Below are 20,039 nucleotides of genomic sequence, written 5' to 3'. Positions count from 1 at the left end.
AACTCCTCTTTCAAGACCATGTTATGTGCTCATGATTGGTCTCTCTCTTCCCTTCGAAGCTTGAGCTCACTGTTGCTGCCCCACAAAGCCCCATAGAATTTGTCACGGCCATGCTCTTCTTTGCGAGCCCTCTTGGTTTCTTGTTCAAGGGCTCTTGCGATAGCTGAACTTTCTTCTCATAACCCGACACACTCTTTCCAGACGTCTGTAGCGACCAACTTGAATTTTTCTTTGGCAAGTCTTGCTTTTCCTAGTTCTGTTTTTAGAGCTCGGACTTCTTCATCCTCTTCCGGAGCTTCGAAGTTCTCTTCGTCGATAATCTTTAACTTGGAGAGCCAATCTAACCCTCGTGTACAAACTTTCAGCCATTCATGATAACCACTGATGATGCCATTACGAATGCCCCTAAGTTTTTTATCTTTCCTTAACGGGCTTTCCCATGCCTTATGGACTCTTTGTATAATCTTGAAACTTTGCGCACCGAAATCTCTCACAAGGAAAGGAGAGAGGCTCTCTTCCATCGGTGCTCCCCTCATGGGGTACCCTAACTGTCTTATAGAAAGTGCGGGATTGTAGTTAATACAACCCCTCGTCCCTATCAACGGAATGTTTGGGTACTCCCCACTTGAGAAAATGACTCCCTCCCTTCCTTCCTTCCATCGAGGAAACCAGCTGATTGTTCTACCTCCTATCCCAGCCAAGAGTTGGTCCCAATCTACTCTTCTCTTTTCGACACACGAGTGATGGCTTCGGAGCGGACATGGATGCCTTATGTCTTGTTGGAACAGGTGCGAAACCAACCATACACAAAGAGCGGGCAAGCAACAGATGATCCATGCGCTACTCTTCTCGCACCTTCGGTCAAATGTATCAAATACGTTCGCCAAGACAGCTACCACCGGGCTTTCTTTGCTATGGTGATATGCAAGGAAACGGTCAATTGCGGCTAGGTCCACCAAACCGTCCACGTTTGGAAAGAGGACAACCCCAAAGATTAGTGATGCTAATACGTCCATAAACGGGACCCACTCCTCTTGATTCGCCATATCCCTTGCCTTGCCTTCTAAGTACTTCCATGGTAGGCCCACTACGCCATTTCGAGTTTGCTTTACACGATCCAACTCTCTTGCCGAATCCCTGACCACAACTGCGATCTTGCTCAAGGAGGGAAGAAACCCGAAGAAAAGATATGGTTTTCTTCCCCCAAGAGGACATCCTAGAATCTCCTCAAATTCTTCAACAGTCGGTACTAATTGGAAGTCTCCAAACGTGAAGCATCTCAAAGGCTGGTCATAGTATTGGGCGAGTGATACAACGGCTTCCGTGAATATCTCTGCTATGGTCAAATCTAAAATATTTCCGTACGCCTTGCGGAAGGTTTGCATTTGGAGAGGTCCATCAACCGCCCCAACTCCTTAAGGCTGGTGACATCTAGGCCCTTAATCTTGACTTGATAGAATCTTTTTCCAGTTTGATTTGTTCCCATGTTTTACTAAAGTGAAACAAAACCCAGTGCGAATCAAAACTCCAACATCTATCATGGGTGGAATGGATGAATGCATGAAGAAATGCATATGACACAGACGCAATTTTATGAATGCGGGAGCCTGGGAAATTGTCTCCTTCTTAGATACAACGTTTTGGGGCAGCATGACGCCCGACGTATGTATTTAAGAAGGTGACGCGGACCTTCCGTTGGTTTGCCAAAGAGAAGGGATCAAGACGAAACCCGTGCATGATGCATATGCGAAAGGCACAACACGGGGATGTACATAATACGACAATATCTACAAACCACTATAATCAAAAGGGTACACGACATTTGACTACATGCATGGCACTGTGAAAAATGGAACGCAGTGTGTTTGCTCCGTGCCCTCGTCGCCAACTATCGCAACCTACCCTTCGGCGGGAGGGCGACGCGAGACTCACGGGTGCGTCTTCCACGGAAGGATTACGCGCGGAGTCGCCACCAACATTTATTCAAGGAAAACGTCGGAAAAATCGGAAAAGACGTGGTCTACAAACTTTAAGTGAAAGGTTCAGGAGTTGTATTTACGCACGGGGAAGGTATTAGCACCCCACGCGTCCGTCACAAGGGACGGCAGCCTTTAATCAAATGTGCAAACATGACTTCAATTTGTTTTATGTTTCCTTTTACGCTTTTTATGTCTTTTTATGCTTTTTATATTTTTTTATCTTTTTGTGGTCGATAAGGGTGTTTCCCTTGCTCCTACATACTCCTCATTGTGGTAAGGAAATCAGACCTACTTAGTTCTTTGAGAACTAAACGTTGGTTAAATTATTTTTATCCTTTTTCGCAAGATATATTTTTGATTTGAATGAAAGGTCATTTAAGACGTTGGACCATTAAACAATCTTTCGATTCTTTTGAAAGGAGAAAAAACATTAAGGCATTTGACCATTAATGATCTCTTGTTTTTTTTTTGAAAGAGGTGACAAAGCTACCTGTTGATTCTAGGCTTTAGAAATCCAGGTTTTAACCAATAAAAGCGGAAAAGACCATTTCAAGGCGTTGGACCTTAAAAATGGCTTTTTTAGGTGATGACAAAAGTTTGATTTATGAATTGATTTTAGCCTTAGTTTCACTTGACTTATTAGTCAATTCGATTAAGAAAGAAAAATCCTAAAGAAAAACGTCCGATTAATTTTTTTTATTATTTTATTAAAAGATATTTTTTTATATTATATTATTATTTTGCCTCTTTTTTGGTTTTAAACGTGGTTACGGCATGACCGAACGGTCGGATTTCATTTTAACATAAATTAAAAGATGTTACAATTCAAATGAACGGTGGAAATTTATTTTATTTTTTGATTAGGCGAGAAAAATGACTTAAATAAATGACTAAAGCACGTCAAAAGGGGGTACGGAAAGTAAATGAAATAAAAATAAAAGCACGCGAAACAAGTGGGGACCACTAAGGACACATAGAATGAATTGAAAAGTTCGATTTGGGGAACTTACCGGTTGAAGACCAAAGAACGATGAAGAACGAACAAAGAACGATGAAGAACGGTGGAAAATCTTCGCGAAATCACCCACGGAAACATCTCGGAAGCGTCTCGGCTTGGATTTTCTTCACGGAAACAATTTTTCTCACTAATTTTAAGTGATTCTCAGATACCAGGAGGGTTGAAAATTTTTGTTTTGCCCTCCTTCCCCTATTTATAGGGGAAAAGAGGGAGGTGGTTGCCACCCAGCTCACCCAGGCGAGCTGGGTTGCTTCCACCAGAAGGCACCGCCTTCTGTTGGAAGATCCTGGAAGGCCCAAGTGAGTTTGATTGCTATTTGTACCCCCTTGTTTACTAAATACACCCCCTACCTTTTTTTGCTGATTCTTTTTCCGTAACATTACGGAACTTTACGAATTACATAACGATACTTGTTTTCTTTCCGTAATGTCACAAAACCTTACGGATTACATAATCATCCCTTCTTTGGCTTCCAGAATGTTACGAAACTTCACAGATTGTGCAACAATGCTTCCTTTTGACTTCCGGCATGTCACAAAACTTCACGGATTGTGCAACAATGCTTCCTTTTGACTTCCGGCATGTCATGGAACTTCACGGATTGCCTAACAATGGGTATCAAGTACCTCAAAGTGGTCAAACGAGGGTCGAATCCCAACAAACAGATGGTCCCCGGACGAAATTAGGGTATGACACAAGGAACAAGAGAATTTGAGTTGTTTTATAGAAGAGGTGAAAAGTTTAATCTATTGGGATTCACTGATAGTGATTATGCTGGAGATTCAGATGATAGAAAAAGTACTTTTGGCTATGTTTTTATGATGGGGTCAACAATGATCTGTTGGTCATCACGGAAGCAGCCTATTATCACTTTATCCATAATAGAAGCAGAATTTGTAGCAGCTTCAGCATGTGCTTGCCAAGAAATTTGGCTAAGGAATATTCTTGAAGAAGTTCACTTCAAGCAACAAGGTCCAACTTTCATCTATTGTGATAATAGTTCCACCATAAAGTTGTCAAAGAATCCTATTATGCATGGAAGAAGCAAGCACATAGATGTGAGATTTCATTTATTAAGGGACCTATCAAATGAAGGAATTATTGATCTTATCTACTGCAAGAGTGAAGAGCAAATTGCTGACATCATGACCAAACCATTGAAGTTGTCTGCATTTCAGAAGCTAAGGAATTTGCTTGGAGTCTGCATGCTTAATGAATCTCATTAAATTGATAGTTTGCAAACTTTTAGTTTAAGGGAGGGTTTGTTGGCTTTTTATATTCTATAACCTTTGTAATCGCTCTTTTAATGGCTAATAATCATATTTATTATTAGAATATATGTTACAACTGTTGGTTTTCTCTCTTTTATAATAATTTGATATAATGTTTGCCTATAAAAGGCCTCATATTATTCGGAATAAAATTATCCACTCTTCATATCTCTACTTTCTCTTTATTCTACAGATTTGTCTTACCAAGCAGAAATTCTAAAGGATTGTGAAGCTCTTACGAACACAAGGAGAAATATGCCTTTAGTTTCACAAAGAGGAAAGGGAATTTAGTGGCTGATAAATTAGCTATGTTAGCTTTTAATTTTGTTGAAATGTACTGGCTCAAGGACGCTCCTCACCAGATTTTGGCTCTTTTAGAATCAGATGTTATTACCTTTGGCAACCTTGCTTTAGTTCAATAATAGGAAATATTTATTTAACCTAAATTTTTTTATATTGTTTTATAAACACTAAATTGCCATAATTAGTCTTACTCTGCTAATCTGTCATGTATATTAACTCTCTTTCCATCTTCTAAATATTTCCCTTTTCTATAAAATGCTTTAAATGTGACCTCTGAATAATAAAAGTAACGAGGAAAAAAAATTAGAAATGACGGTTGATTAATTTGGTTGATAGCCAATTTAAAATTTGTACAATTACGGTACTATCTCGTACATAAACATTTGAAGTATTAAAAAATGTTGAGTGTTAGATGAAGAAATGTGAGAAGGCAGAAGTGTTTCATTACCTGGAATTTAGGACTACAATCCCTGAGATACTAGCAGCCTCACGAAGTGCCTCTGCCCAACGTTTCACGAAGATGTTTATCTCTTTAGCAGCAATCTTCACTTTTCCCCTTCATACATGTTATGAATTTTGTTAGTGCTTAGCACTACTGAGTTTAAAAAGGTTGGCTAAGATTTTGTTAAAACATAAGCACTTAGACAATGAAGGAAAGCTGGAGTTGCTGCACATGATGTCCAACGTTATGTCAACGAATAAGATCGGGCTGCACAATGCACAAGGCAAGATAAAGTGTCAAGTGATGAATTGAAGTTGAAGGATCCACGATGTCGGATACAATGTCCTGACATCCTGCTCGAGAATACTGGAATTGCTGTACAATGCAAGATAAAAGTCAAGTGAAGCATTGAAGCTGCAGGATCCAAGATGTCGGATACGATGTCCCGACATCTGGCCCGAAAATACTGGACATATAAATCTGTTATATCTTTAACAGATTATTGTGCAGTTAGCAAGAGATAAGAAGATCTATCTTTAGGAACGAATTAAAAGATCATTATAGTTCGAATTTCAAAGTAGAAGAGTTCGTTCAGGGATTAAAGATTAAAGATTAAAGATTCAAACTAAAAGAACAAAAGGTATCTTTTAGTTCCTTAACTGCAGATTTTCAGGTAAGAGATAGATCTCCTCCAGCATCAAGAACTTGCAGCCCAGAATCGTACACGGCTATATAATCATGGAGGCTGCACGAGTTCTTGACCAAGTCCGGGATTGAAGAGTTATTTTGTGAGTTTTAGGACTTGAGTGTGTTTGTGAGCCACCTTGATGGTATACTAACATCAAGTGTTGGACCTGAGTGTGTAGAGTTGATCTCTATTGTGTAGGGTTGATCCCATTTGTTCAGAGTTGATCTCTGGTGTGTCTTTGAATAAATTGTAAACACGGGAGTGTGAGTGAGAGGGAGTGAGCAGAGGTTCTCATATCTAAGATTGGGTCTTAGGTAGAGATCGCACGGGTAGTGGTTAGGTGAGAAGGTTGTAAACAGGGGTTGTTAGACCTTGAACTAACACTATTGAGAGTGGATTTCCTCCCTGGCTTGGTAGCCCCCAGATGTAGGTGAGGTTGCACCGAACTGGGTAAACAATTCTCTTGTGTTATTACTTGTTTAATCTGTTCATACGGACACACATAAACTGCATGTTCTGAAGCGTGATGTCGTGACATCCTGTACGACATCTGTCCCCTGGTATCAGAATTTCAATTGGTATCAGAGCAAACACTCGAAATCACAGAGTGAGATCTGGGGAGATAAATTCTGATGAACATGGAGAAAGAAGGAGGACCAGTGAACAGACCACCAATTCTTGATGGAAGCAACTATGAATACTGGAAAGCAAGAATGGTGGCCTTCCTCAAATCACTGGATAGCAGAACCTGGAAAGCTATCATCAAAGGCTGGGAACATCCCAAGATGCTGGACACAGAAGGAAAGCCCACTGATGAATTGAAGCCAGAAGAAGACTGGACTAAAGAAGAGGACGAATTGACACTTGGAAACTCCAAAGCTTTGAATGCACTATTCAATGGAGTTGACAAGAACATCTTCAGACTGATCAACACTTGCACAGTGGCCAAAGATGCATGGGAGATCCTGAAAATCACTCATGAAGGAACCTCCAAAGTGAAGATGTCCAGATTGCAACTCTTGGCTACAAAATTCGAAAATCTGAAGATGAAGGAGGAAGAGTGTATTCATGACTTCCACATGAACATTCTTGAAATTGCCAATGCTTGCACTGCCTTGGGAGAGAGGATAACAGATGAAAAGCTGGTGAGAAAGATCCTCAGATCCTTGCCTAAGAGATTTGACATGAAAGTCACTGCAATAGAGGAGGCCCAAGACATTTGCAACATGAGAGTAGATGAACTCATTGGTTCTCTTCAAACCTTTGAGCTAGGACTCTCGGATAGGGCTGAAAAGAAGAGCAAGAATCTGGCTTTCATGTCCAATGATGAAGGAGAAGAAGATGAGTATGACCTGGCTACTGATGAAGGTCTGACAAATGCAGTTGTGCTCCTTGGAAAGCAGTTCAACAAAGTGCTGAACAGAATGGACAAGAGGCAGAAACCACATGTCCAGAACATCCCTTTCGACATCAGGAAAGGCAGTAAATACCAGAAAAGATCAGATGTAAAGCCCAGTCACAGCAAAGGAATTCAATGCCATGGGTGTGAAGGCTATGGACACATCATAGCTGAATGTCCCACTCATCTCAAGAAGCACAGGAAGGGACTCTCTGTATGTCAATCTGATACAGAGAGTGAACAAGAAAGTGATTCTGACAGAGATGTGAATGCACTCACTGGGATATTTGAAACTGCTGAAGATTCAAGTGATACAGACAGTGAAATCACTTTTGATGAGCTTGCTGCATCCTATAGAAAACTATGCATCAAAAGTGAGAAGATCCTTCAACAAGAAGCACAACTGAAGAAGGTCATTGCAGATCTGGAAGCTGAGAAGGAGGCACATAAAGAGGAGATCTCTGAGCTTAAAGGTGAAGTCGGTTTTCTGAACTCTAAGCTGGAAAACATGACAAAATCAATAAAGATGCTGAACAAAGGCTCAGATACACTTGATGAGGTGCTGCTGCTTGGAAAGAATGCTGGAAACCAGAGAGGACTTGGATTTAATCCTAAGTCTGCTGGCAGAACAACCATGACAGAATTTGTTCCTGCCAAAAACAGGACTGGAGCCACGATGTCACAACATCGGTCTCGACATCATGGAACGCAGCAGAAAAAAAGCAAAAGAAAGAAGTGGAGGTGTCACTACTGTGGCAAGTATGGTCACATAAAGCCCTTTTGCTATCATCTACATGGCCATCCACATCATGGAACTCAAAGTAGCAACAGCAGAAAGAAGATGATGTGGGTTCCAAAACACAAGGCTGTCAGTCTTGTTGTTCATACTTCACTTAGAGCATCAGCTAAGGAAGATTGGTACCTAGATAGCGGCTGTTCCAGACACATGACAGGAGTCAAAGAATTCCTGCTGAACATTGAGCCCTGCTCCACTAGTTATGTGACATTTGGAGATGGCTCTAAAGGAAAGATCATTGGAATGGGAAAGCTAGCTCATGATGGACTTCCTAGTCTGAACAAAGTACTACTGGTGAAGGGACTGACTGCAAACTTGATCAGCATCAGTCAGCTGTGTGATGAAGGATTCAATGTAAACTTCACAAAGTCAGAATGCTTGGTGACAAATGAGAAGAGTGAAGTTCTAATGAAGGGCAGCAGATCAAAGGACAATTGTTACATATGGACACCCCAAGAAATCAGCTACTCCTCCACATGTCTATCCTCCAAAGAAGATGAAGTCAGAATATGGCATCAAAGATTCGGACATCTGCACTTAAGAGGCATGGAGAAAATCATTGACAAAGGTGCTGTTAAAGGCATCCCCAATCTGAAAATAGAAGAAGGCAGAATCCGTGGTGAATGTCAGATTGGAAAGCAAGTCAAGATGTCCCACCAGAAGCTTCAACATCAGACCACTTCCAGGGTGCTGGAACTACTTCACATGGACTTGATGGGGCCTATGCAAGTTGAAAGCCTTGGAGGAAAGAGGTATGCCTATGTTGTTGTGGATGATTTCTCCAGATTTACCTGGGTCAACTTTATCAAAGAGAAATCAGAAACCACACTGTATGAAATCTGGAAAGGGAGGAAGCCAACTGTCAAGCACTTCCACATCTTTGGAAGTCCATGTTACATTTTGGCAGATGGAGAGCAAAGGAGAAAGATGGATCCCAAGAGTGATGCAGGAATATTCCTGGGATACTCTACAAACAGCAGAGCATATAGAGTATTCAATTCCAGAACCAGAACAGTGGTGGAATCCATCAATGTGGTTGTTGATGATCTGTCTCCAGCAAGAAAGAAAGATGTCGAAGAAGATGTCAGAACATCGGGAGACAATGTAGCAGATGCAGCTAAAAGTGGAGAAAATGCAGAAAACTCTGATCCTGCTACAGATGATTCAAACATCAACCAACCTGACAAGAGACCCTCCATTAGAATCCAGAAGATGCACCCCAAGGAGCTGATTATAGGAGATCCAAACAGAGGGGTCACTACAAGATCAAGGGAGGTTGAGATCGTCTCAAACTCATGTTTTGTCTCCAAAATTGAGCCCAAGAACGTGAAAGAGGCACTGACAGATGAGTTCTGGATCAATGCCATGCAAGAAGAATTGGAGCAATTCAAAAGGAATGAAGTCTGGGAGCTAGTTCCTAGGCCCGAGGGAACTAATGTGATTGGCACCAAGTGGATCTTCAAGAACAAAACCAATGAAGAAGGTGTCATAACCAGAAACAAGGCCAGACTGGTTGCTCAAGGCTACACTCAGATTGAAGGTGTAGACTTTGATGAGACTTTTGCCCCAGTTGCTAGACTTGAGTCCATCAGATTATTACTTGGTGTGGCTTGCATCCTCAAATTCAAGCTGTACCAGATGGATGTGAAGAGCGCATTTCTGAATGGATACCTGAATGAAGAAGTCTATGTGGAGCAGCCAAAGGGATTTGCAGACCCGACTCATCCAGATCATGTATACAGGCTCAAGAAGGCTCTCTATGGATTGAAGCAAGCTCCAAGAGCTTGGTATGAAAGGCTAACAGAGTTCCTTACTCAGCAAGGGTATAGGAAGGGAGGAATTGACAAGACTCTCTTTGTCAAGCAAGATGCTGAAAACTTGATGATTGCACAGATATATGTTGATGACATTGTGTTTGGAGGGATGTCGAATGAGATGCTTCGACATTTTGTCCAACAGATGCAATCTGAATTTGAGATGAGTCTTGTTGGAGAGCTGACTTATTTTCTAGGACTTCAAGTGAAGCAGATGGAGGACTCCATATTCCTCTCACAAAGCAGGTATGCAAAGAACATTGTCAAGAAGTTTGGGATGGAGAATGCCAGCCATAAAAGAACACCTGCACCTACTCACTTGAAGCTGTCAAAGGATGAAGCTGGCACCAGTGTTGATCAAAGCCTGTACAGAAGCATGATAGGGAGCTTATTATATTTAACAGCTAGCAGACCCGACATCACCTATGCAGTAGGTGTTTGTGCAAGATATCAAGCCAATCCTAAGATAAGTCACTTGACTCAAGTAAAGAGAATTTTGAAATATGTAAATGGCACCAGTGACTATGGGATTATGTACTGTCATTGTTCAAATCCAATGCTGGTTGGGTATTGTGATGCTGATTGGGCTGGAAGTGCAGATGACAGAAAAAGCACTTCTGGTGGATGCTTCTATTTGGGAACCAATCTTATTTCATGGTTCAGCAAGAAGCAAAACTGTGTGTCCCTATCTACAGCGGAAGCCGAGTATATTGCAGCAGGAAGCAGCTGTTCACAGCTAGTTTGGATGAAGCAGATGCTGAAGGAGTACAATGTCGAACAAGATGTCATGACATTGTACTGTGACAACATGAGTGCTATTAATATTTCTAAAAATCCTGTTCAACACAGCAGAACCAAGCACATTGACATTAGACATCACTATATCAGAGATCTTGTTGATGATAAAGTGATCACACTAAAGCATGTTGACACTGAGGAACAAATAGCAGATATTTTCACAAAGGCTTTGGATGCAAATCAGTTTGAAAAACTGAGGGGCAAGCTGGGCATTTGTGTGCTAGAGGAATTATAGCAACTACAGCAATCTGAACGTGCCCAAACGAATCACTTAGCATTAATAGCACGTTCACTACTGAACCAAGGAAGATTCGACCGTTGCTTCACACGGCCCTCTACATTCCTCATTCAAATATATATCTGCTTGACATTCGTGTTTTGTTCAGCATTTCCCAATAGTTTTCTGAGATTTACGAAATCATTCCAAACGCTCTGCTTTTCCATGGCTACCTCATCAAAAGAAACTGCAGCTTCTGGTTCACCATCTGTCCCATCATCTCCACACCAGGAACAACCTGAACTCAACATCCAACCTATCCAAATAATTCCTGGTCAAGCCTCTGTCCCTGAGAAACTGGTTCCCAGAAGACCACAGGGAGTGAAGATTGCTGAAAACCCTAGCCCTGCAACGAGTCCTAGGGAAGTAGACACGGAGATGGACAAGAAAATACGCAGCATTGTGAGTAGCATCTTGAAAGACGCCTCTGTTCCTGAAGCTGATGAAGATGTCCCAACATCGTCCAACCCAAATGTTTCTGTGCCTGATGTCAAGAAAGATGTTCCAACATCTTCCGCTCCAAATGCTGAAGCACTCCCTTCACCCAGTGAAGAGGGATCAACTGAGGAAGATGATCAAGCCGCAGAGGAAACTCCTGCACCAAGGGCACCAGAACCTGCTCCAGGTAACCTCATTGACCTTGAAGAAGCAGAATCTGATGAAGAACCCATTGCCAACAGGTTGGCACCGGGCATTGCAGAAAGGTTACAAAGCAGAAAGGGAAAAACTCCCCTTAAGAGGTCTGGACGAATCAAGACTATGGCCCAGAAGAAGAGTACTCCAATCACTCCTGCCACATCCAGAAGAAGCAAGGTTGCTATCCCCTCCAAGAAGAGGAAAGAAATTTCCTCATCCGATTCTGATGAGGATGTCGAACTAGATGTCTCAACATCTAAGAAGGCCAAGACTTCAGGGAAGAAGGTGCCTGGAAATGTTCCTGATGCACCATTGGACAACATTTCATTCCACTCCATTGGCAATGCTGAAAGGTGGAAATTCGTGTATCAACGAAGACTGGCCTTGGAAAGAGAACTGGGAAGAGCTGCCTTGGATTGCAAGGAGATCATGGACCTCATCAAGGCTGCTGGACTGCTGAAGACTGTCAGCAAGTTGGGAGATTGCTATGAAGGCTTAGTCAGGGAATTCATTGTCAACATTCCCTCTGACATATCAAACAGAAAAAGTGATGATTATCAAAGAGTGTTTGTCAGAGGAAAGTGTGTTAAATTCTCCCCTGCTGTGATTAACAAGTATCTGGGCAGACCTACTGATGGAGTGATCGATATTGCTGTTTCTGAGCATCAAATTGCCAAGGAAATCACTGCCAAACAAGTCCAGCATTGGCCGAAGAAAGGGAAGCTTTCAGCAGGGAAGCTAAGTGTGAAGTATGCAATTCTACACAGGATTGGTGCTGCAAACTGGGTACCCACCAATCATACTTCCACTATTGCCACAGGTTTGGGTAAATTTCTGTATGCTGTTGGAACCAAGTCCAAATTTAATTTTGGAAACTATATTTTTGATCAAACTGTTAAGCATTCAGAATCATTTGCTATCAAATTACCCATTGCCTTCCCTACTGTATTGTGTGGCATTATGTTGAGTCAGCATCCCAATATGTTAAACTACACTGACTCTGTGATGAAGAGAGAATCTCCTCTATCCCTGCATTACAAACTGTTTGAAGGGACACATGTCCCAGACATTGTCTCGACATCTGTCTCGACATCAGGGAAAGCTGCTGCTTCAGGTGCTGTGTCCAAGGATGCTCTGATTGCTGAACTCAAGGACACATGCAAGGTGCTGGAAGCAACCATCAAAGCCACCACTGAGAAGAAGATGGAGCTAGAACTGCTGATCAAAAGGCTCTCAGAGAGTGGCATTGATGATGAAGAAGCAGCTGAGGAAGAAGGAGAAGCAGCTGAAGAAGAAGAAGAAGCTGCTGAGGAAGAGGAAGATGCAGCAGAAGAGACAGAATCCGATGATGATTCTGAAGCCACCCCATGATCATCAGACCTTTAATTTTGTTTTTCACTGTTACTAGATATAGGGGCATGCCCCTTTGAACAATTGATTGTTATTGGTCTGTAATATTTGCACATTAATTTCATGCATCCTACTTTTGCCAAATTTATGTCTAAAAAGGGGGAGTAATAGTATTATGCTTGCTATTATGCATGATTATGTTGAATGTATGCAATAGTAGATGTATGGCAGTAGGATACGATGTATGCATGATTCATGACTTGAGGGGGAGTTGTATGACGTTGAGGGGGAGACTGCTGCTGATGATGACAAATGTAAGCTACTAGAAGCTGCTAGAAGATGCTGCAGTAGGAGCATAAAGACAGGGGGAGCAGATAGCGGATGTCACATGAGATGTCTTGACATCCTGGAGAAGACTAGTAGCTGATAGAAGATGATGCAGTAAGCATGGAGACAGGGGGAGCAGAAGCAGAAAGCTGATGTCATCAGAGATGTCTTGACATCCTGGAGAAGACTTGTAGATTAGCAACTTGAAGAATTTCCGCTGTGCTTGATTACTCTGATAATGAATGTTGCTGATCCCACTTGCATAACTGCTCGTACCTGCTCAGGAAGTGTCTAAGTATGTTTTAGACAAAATTTGCCAAAGGGGGAGATTGTTAGTGCTTAGCACTACTGAGTTTAAAAAGGTTGGCTAAGATTTTGTTAAAACATAAGCACTTAGACAATGAAGGAAAGCTGGAGTTGCTGCACATGATGTCCAACGTTATGTCAACGAATAAGATCGGGCTGCACAATGCACAAGGCAAGATAAAGTGTCAAGTGATGAATTGAAGTTGAAGGATCCACGATGTCGGATACAATGTCCTGACATCCTGCTCGAGAATACTGGAATTGCTGTACAATGCAAGATAAAAGTCAAGTGAAGCATTGAAGCTGCAGGATCCAAGATGTCGGATACGATGTCCCGACATCTGGCCCGAAAATACTGGACATATAAATCTGTTATATCTTTAACAGATTATTGTGCAGTTAGCAAGAGATAAGAAGATCTATCTTTAGGAACGAATTAAAAGATCATTATAGTTCGAATTTCAAAGTAGAAGAGTTCGTTCAGGGATTAAAGATTAAAGATTAAAGATTCAAACTAAAAGAACAAAAGGTATCTTTTAGTTCCTTAACTGCAGATTTTCAGGTAAGAGATAGATCTCCTCCAGCATCAAGAACTTGCAGCCCAGAATCGTACACGGCTATATAATCATGGAGGCTGCACGAGTTCTTGACCAAGTCCGGGATTGAAGAGTTATTTTGTGAGTTTTAGGACTTGAGTGTGTTTGTGAGCCACCTTGATGGTATACTAACATCAAGTGTTGGACCTGAGTGTGTAGAGTTGATCTCTATTGTGTAGGGTTGATCCCATTTGTTCAGAGTTGATCTCTGGTGTGTCTTTGAATAAATTGTAAACACGGGAGTGTGAGTGAGAGGGAGTGAGCAGAGGTTCTCATATCTAAGATTGGGTCTTAGGTAGAGATCGCACGGGTAGTGGTTAGGTGAGAAGGTTGTAAACAGGGGTTGTTAGACCTTGAACTAACACTATTGAGAGTGGATTTCCTCCCTGGCTTGGTAGCCCCCAGATGTAGGTGAGGTTGCACCGAACTGGGTAAACAATTCTCTTGTGTTATTACTTGTTTAATCTGTTCATACGGACACACATAAACTGCATGTTCTGAAGCGTGATGTCGTGACATCCTGTACGACATCTGTCCCCTGGTATCAGAATTTCAAATTTCATAGATGTTACTTTTTAAGAGACAATTAAAACGATTAAAGAATAACAAATGGATAATTCATACAAAGTTGCTTTATACAGTGGACTATCTAAATCGACTATAGCAGGTTATAGCAAACAAATAAATTCGTTGAACCATTAACCAACTAATATATGTGTAATATCCCCCCTCGTGCCGCGGGTTGGAAAAGAGCAATCAATCCCAGCTTGAAAACAAATTTCTAAAAATGCTTGGGATGTAAACTTTTGGTGTAGAGGTCTTCAGTTTGGTCAGTGGTGTATAAGGGTAGCAGTGGCATTAATCCATCCATACATTTCTCACGGATAACATGAAAATAATCTCGAGATGCTTGGTCCTCTCTTGAAAATGGGTTTGGTTGCGATGTGCAAGGCACTTTGGTTATTGCATCAGATCACCAATTGTTTGGAAAAGTGATGGAGAGATCTTGAAGAAGAAAAAGCAACAATTGCAGCTCACAAGTAGCTGAGCTAAGGCTCAATATTCTGCCTCGGATGAGGACTTTGCTACTATTGGCTGCTTCTTGGATTTCCAACAAACCAGTGATCGAGTCTCCCAAAAAGAAACAATAACCAGTCATAGAATGATTAGTATCGAGACTTCCACCCCAATCTGTGTCACTAAAATCAGGGAGTTGTATTATACATGACACGAGAAATTAAGAAAAGTCCTTTCACTGGGATTCCCTTTCAAATACCAAAGTATGCTCAGGCTGCTTGATAATGACTCACTGTTGGGAGGGCTGAAAATTGACTAAGTTGTTGGTCAGCATGGGATATATCTGGGCGTGTGAAAGTTAGGTATAGGAGGCGACATCTTGGCGAAGTCTCAAGGTAGGTTCAGAAGGGGTGCTTGCAGGTTTGGCATTGAGAACACCAGCATCAATTAAGAGATCGAGACAATATTGGCCTTGTCATAAAGAGGCACCTCTTGGTGAGTGAGAAACTTCAAAACCAAGAAAGAACTTAAGAATGCCCAAATTGATTATCTAAAATCTGCTTGAACGAAGTTATATCCATAGAATTTCCAACAATCACTATGTCATCTACATACACGAGTAGTAAGGGAATCAAGTGTGTGATGGATAAAAAAGGAGTGATCAACTATAGAATGTTGAAATCCAAGTTGGAGAAGCAAGAAATTCAACTTCTCATACCATTTGCGGCTAGCTAGTTTAAGTCCATAGTGTTACTTAACAACCTTGCAAACCTTATTCTTTCCTGACACTTGAGGCACTTGCATATACACATCTTCTTTTAGATCCCCATGGAGAAATGCGTTATTGACATCCAATTGGTGAATGAACCAGTTGTTGATAGATGCCAAAGCCAAAAGGTCAAACTCGGATTATGGTTGACTTTGCCATTGGTGAGAAAGTATTAAAGTAATCACACCCTTAATTTGGTTGTAATTAACATTTGGCCACCAATCGAGCCTTGAACCTAGCTCTCAATAGATCCATCCATTTTCCTCTTAATTTTGTACACCCATTAGTGGCCAATGGGCACAACATTGGTAGGGACGGATCCAGGAATGCATTAATGGGGGTGGGGGTTCGATTTTTTTTTACATAATTATTTAACTTTTAATAAGTAATTAACTGATAAATAAAAGGCTTAAATACGTTTTTGGTCCCTGATAAATACTTGTTTTTTGCGTTTGGTCCTTAATAAATTTTTCCTTCGGATCAAGTCCTTAATATTTGAAAAATTTTGTTTCAAGTCCCTACCGTTAGTCCGAAATCGTTATCTGCATATGTGGTCGTTAATTGACCATGCAAGCATGCCATGCATGGAATTAGGTGTGATTTTTGTCTGATTGGGATTACACGTGGAAAAAAAAGTAAAAAAATGACATCGTTTTGCATGTTAAATTTTTTTTTCTTTCTTTCTTTTCCCAATCTGCTACCTCTTTCTCTGTTGAGCCTAAACCCTAATATGCTCCTACTCATCGCCACCCTTTTGGTCCTCTTCACCTTCACAACCGCTTCTGCCATCACAAAAACTTTCACTATGACACAACCACCACTGCAATAGTATGCAAACGCCCCAAACCCCAACAACTTCCAATATCAACCAGAGCGAAAATCTGCAAATATTCTGTTCAAAATGCTTGCCTCATCCTGGACTGAAATTGGTTGATTCAGATTACTCTCTGGCTTGAATAATTTGATTACTTTCCTAAGAGTGTTCACAAAGTAGTATTTGGATAGTTGAGCCAATCACTATTGATATACTTGATCATTAGAGCTACTTTTTCCTATACTAATTTCCTTAGGCAACAACTTATGTTGAACAAAGTGGCAATCAAATTCTATGTGTTTGGTTCTTTCATGGAATATTGGATTAAGAGCAATATGAAGTTCTGCCTGATTATCACAATGTAGTTGCATATGCTAAACTTGACAAAATTTAAGTTCTTTGAGGAGTTTTTTGACCCACATCAGTTCAAAAGTGGCTGAAGCCATGACCCTATATTGAGCTTCTGCACTACATTTTGTTTCTTTTCAAAGAAATCAGATTTCCTCCTATGAATACATAGTATCTAGTAGTAGAGCGCCAGCCTGTAGGATAGCTTGCCTAGTCAACATCACAATAAATATGTCTTTCATTTGTTGCTTCTATGATTTCAATTGAAACATTGTCCTCAAGTTGAATGGTTACTAAAACTGTAGCACATAATGAACAAGATATATGTAGTGCAATTTGCACTGAGCTGAAATCGGTTGTACCCTCTTGAGGTGCCTCTTGACGGTAATGGGATAATAGGTCCCTCCTTTAACCTGTTTATATATAGCAGTGGCTCATAAGTTGATGATAGCAGGGGTCATTGCCAACAACATAAGCCTTGGCAATTAGGCAAATTCTGCTTTCAGCATAAATTATATAGTGATAAATTATATAGTTAAGGGCAGACTTAATTCAATGGCCAAGGGCAACATAAATTATACAGTCATGCCCTGCCAAAGTAGTCATCTCTACACATAGACTGTTGGTGCTTGAAAACATTGCAAAATCTGATGATAAGGGTATTCCTCATCGCACTTTTCTTGTGATGCATATGAAATACTCTTCCTTTCAGCCTCAGCTGCTGCTAGTTTTGCTCCAAAACACTTATTTTCTTTTGTTATTAATAACATCTTTTATAGATAAGATAAATGATTAAAGATATAATTTTGATATCAAGCTGATTAAAAAATAGACTTGTAACTTGAGTCGCATAGCATCTCAAATTAAAGAAAAAAATAATGAAAGTGGAAAACACACACACACACACACACTGTTCTTCAAGAAGCCTCAGTTCACCCTCAACTGCAACCTTTGCAGAATCTACCATCTCTGCATTCCTTAGAGCCATATTAGTTGCAGCTTTTATTTCCTCAATTGCTTTAAAGTTTTCCTCCACCTTTCTGTCCACTTCATTCCTCCTTTTGTTGATTGGTTGAACCTGACCCATTGCCATTGTTTCTGTTCTGTCAATCATGTCTTCATCTTCATCTCCTCAATGGCTCTTTGTTCTGATGCTTTTGCACCCTCAGCTTGCTTTAGGTAAAGCTCTAGTTTCTTCTCTAGTTCTTTTGCCACTGCTTTGGATTTTTCAGCTTCTTTCTTTAGCTCTTGTGTTTTGGATCTCATTTCTTCCTCTTCCCTTCTTGCGATTTTTGTCTCAAATGAAAGCTGCTTGATCTTCAATTCTATCTCAATAATTTTATCAGATTCTTTTCCTAAAGTGTTTTGGTGGCTTCTTTGTTCTCCAAAGTTATTCGTCTCGCTGAATCCATCTTAGAAGCATGTGCTTGTTTCATTTGCTGTTGGAGAACCTGAATCTATTCACTTGCTGCTTTCCCAAAGTCAAGAGCTCTTTGGCCAGATATCAGTTGAAGAAGAAGAATTCCAAACCCAAACACATCTGTTTTCTCAGAAGATTGGCCTATAGAGAGATACTCAGGGGCTATGTGCCCCACAGTGCCTCTCACTGCTGTTGTCACATGTGAATCCCTGTGGTCTAATAGCTTTGCCAACCCAAAATCTCCCACCACAACCTCACAATAATCATCAAGCAATACATTTGCTGCCTTCACATCCCTATGAATAATCTTTGGATCACACTGTTCGTGCAAATATAACAAGCCTCTTCCAGCTCCTAAAGCTATTCTTTTCCTTGTTGGCTAGTCCAAAGGTGGCTTGGCTGTATCATCAAAAGATAAATGAATATCCCTTCTTCGTAAACTAAAGGCTTTATTGGGAAACTCAAAACATTTCTTTTACTTAGGTTTTATGGAAATTAGAAGTGCATCCAAGTTTGGGATGTGTATTAAAATGTTTCATGTGTATGACAGCAAACCCAAGATGGATACATATACAAGCTAACATGCAATTTGGACACACACACACACACACATAATTTACTTTCAAGGTTTCTGTACAACTCTCCTTGTTTGAATTTTTAAAACAAAATTTTAGGTTGAAATATGTTGGTGAGATGTTTACTTTTCTGAAACTTGGTCAGGTGTGACAGTATTTTGTTACTTGTCACAAGATCCAGCAAGTTCTTGTGACAGTATTTTGTTAATTTTCCTGTGAAGTTTCAGAAGATCCAGCAAGTTCTTGCCTCCCATTAAAATCTTCAATAGGTATGTCTCTTTCTTCAGAATTAACTTGCTTCATGTTATCCATGTTTAGTCCATTGTTTATACTTTTAGTCCACTGTTTATATCTTCAAGAGGAAGCTGGATTCATAGAACTTTGTTGCCTAGCTGCATGTTATGCATGCTAAAAAATTCATCATATACTTCAAATGGAAACAAGTTGCATGGAATGAGCACAACTAAACAATTCCCAAGCATTCTATAGTTGCTATCAAACTAAATAAACTACAAGTATATTGATCCTCAAAGTACAGGCTCTTTAACAGGTCATAAGATTAACAACTTTGTGGATGTGCTGTATTTAAGCTGCTTGAACATCTCACAATAACATAAAACATATCCAAGAAGTAAAGCTTATTCCATGTTTTCCCATATCTAAGAAGCTTTAGGATATCTAATTTATATTTTAGGATATCTAAGTTATTTGTTTGTTTTTCCCTTTTATTGCCTTAGTACCATCCCTTTGCATTATCTCATATTGTGTTTTTTTGTTCCTTCATTCTGTATCAGATTTGACAGTGACTGGAAAAAGATTGAAGCATTTGTTGTACAAAGACAGTCATCCAGGTAATTTCAAATGCAAGTTGTGACTGGATATTTACATTAGCTGTTGTTTCTGGGTTGTTAGCCATAAATGTTGTCGATTGAATTAGGCATGTTATAGTTTTTGAAGTGTGTTTGATTATGTTACATTAAGGATTTTGGCACTTTCCAAATAAAGAATTGGTTATTGGACATGAAATGCCAAAAAAAAAAGAAGATTTCAGGACATGAAGTGCTTCCATTTGTTAATTCACCTATTTTGGTGTCTC

The 20,039-nt window shown here is 40.4% G+C and overlaps 1 pseudogene; it reads right to left on the bottom strand.

Moving 5' to 3' along the window:
• Positions 1 to 18,041, bottom strand: part of LOC114404877 — a 103,265-nt pseudogene extending 85,224 nt beyond the window's left edge.
• Between the last annotated feature and the right edge of the window lie 1,998 nt (positions 18,042 to 20,039).

This window comes from Glycine soja, chromosome 3 (genome assembly GCF_004193775.1).
Source record: "Glycine soja cultivar W05 chromosome 3, ASM419377v2, whole genome shotgun sequence".
NCBI classification, from domain to species: Eukaryota; Viridiplantae; Streptophyta; class Magnoliopsida; order Fabales; family Fabaceae; genus Glycine; species Glycine soja.
This window is presented reverse-complemented; position numbering and strand designations above follow the sequence as displayed.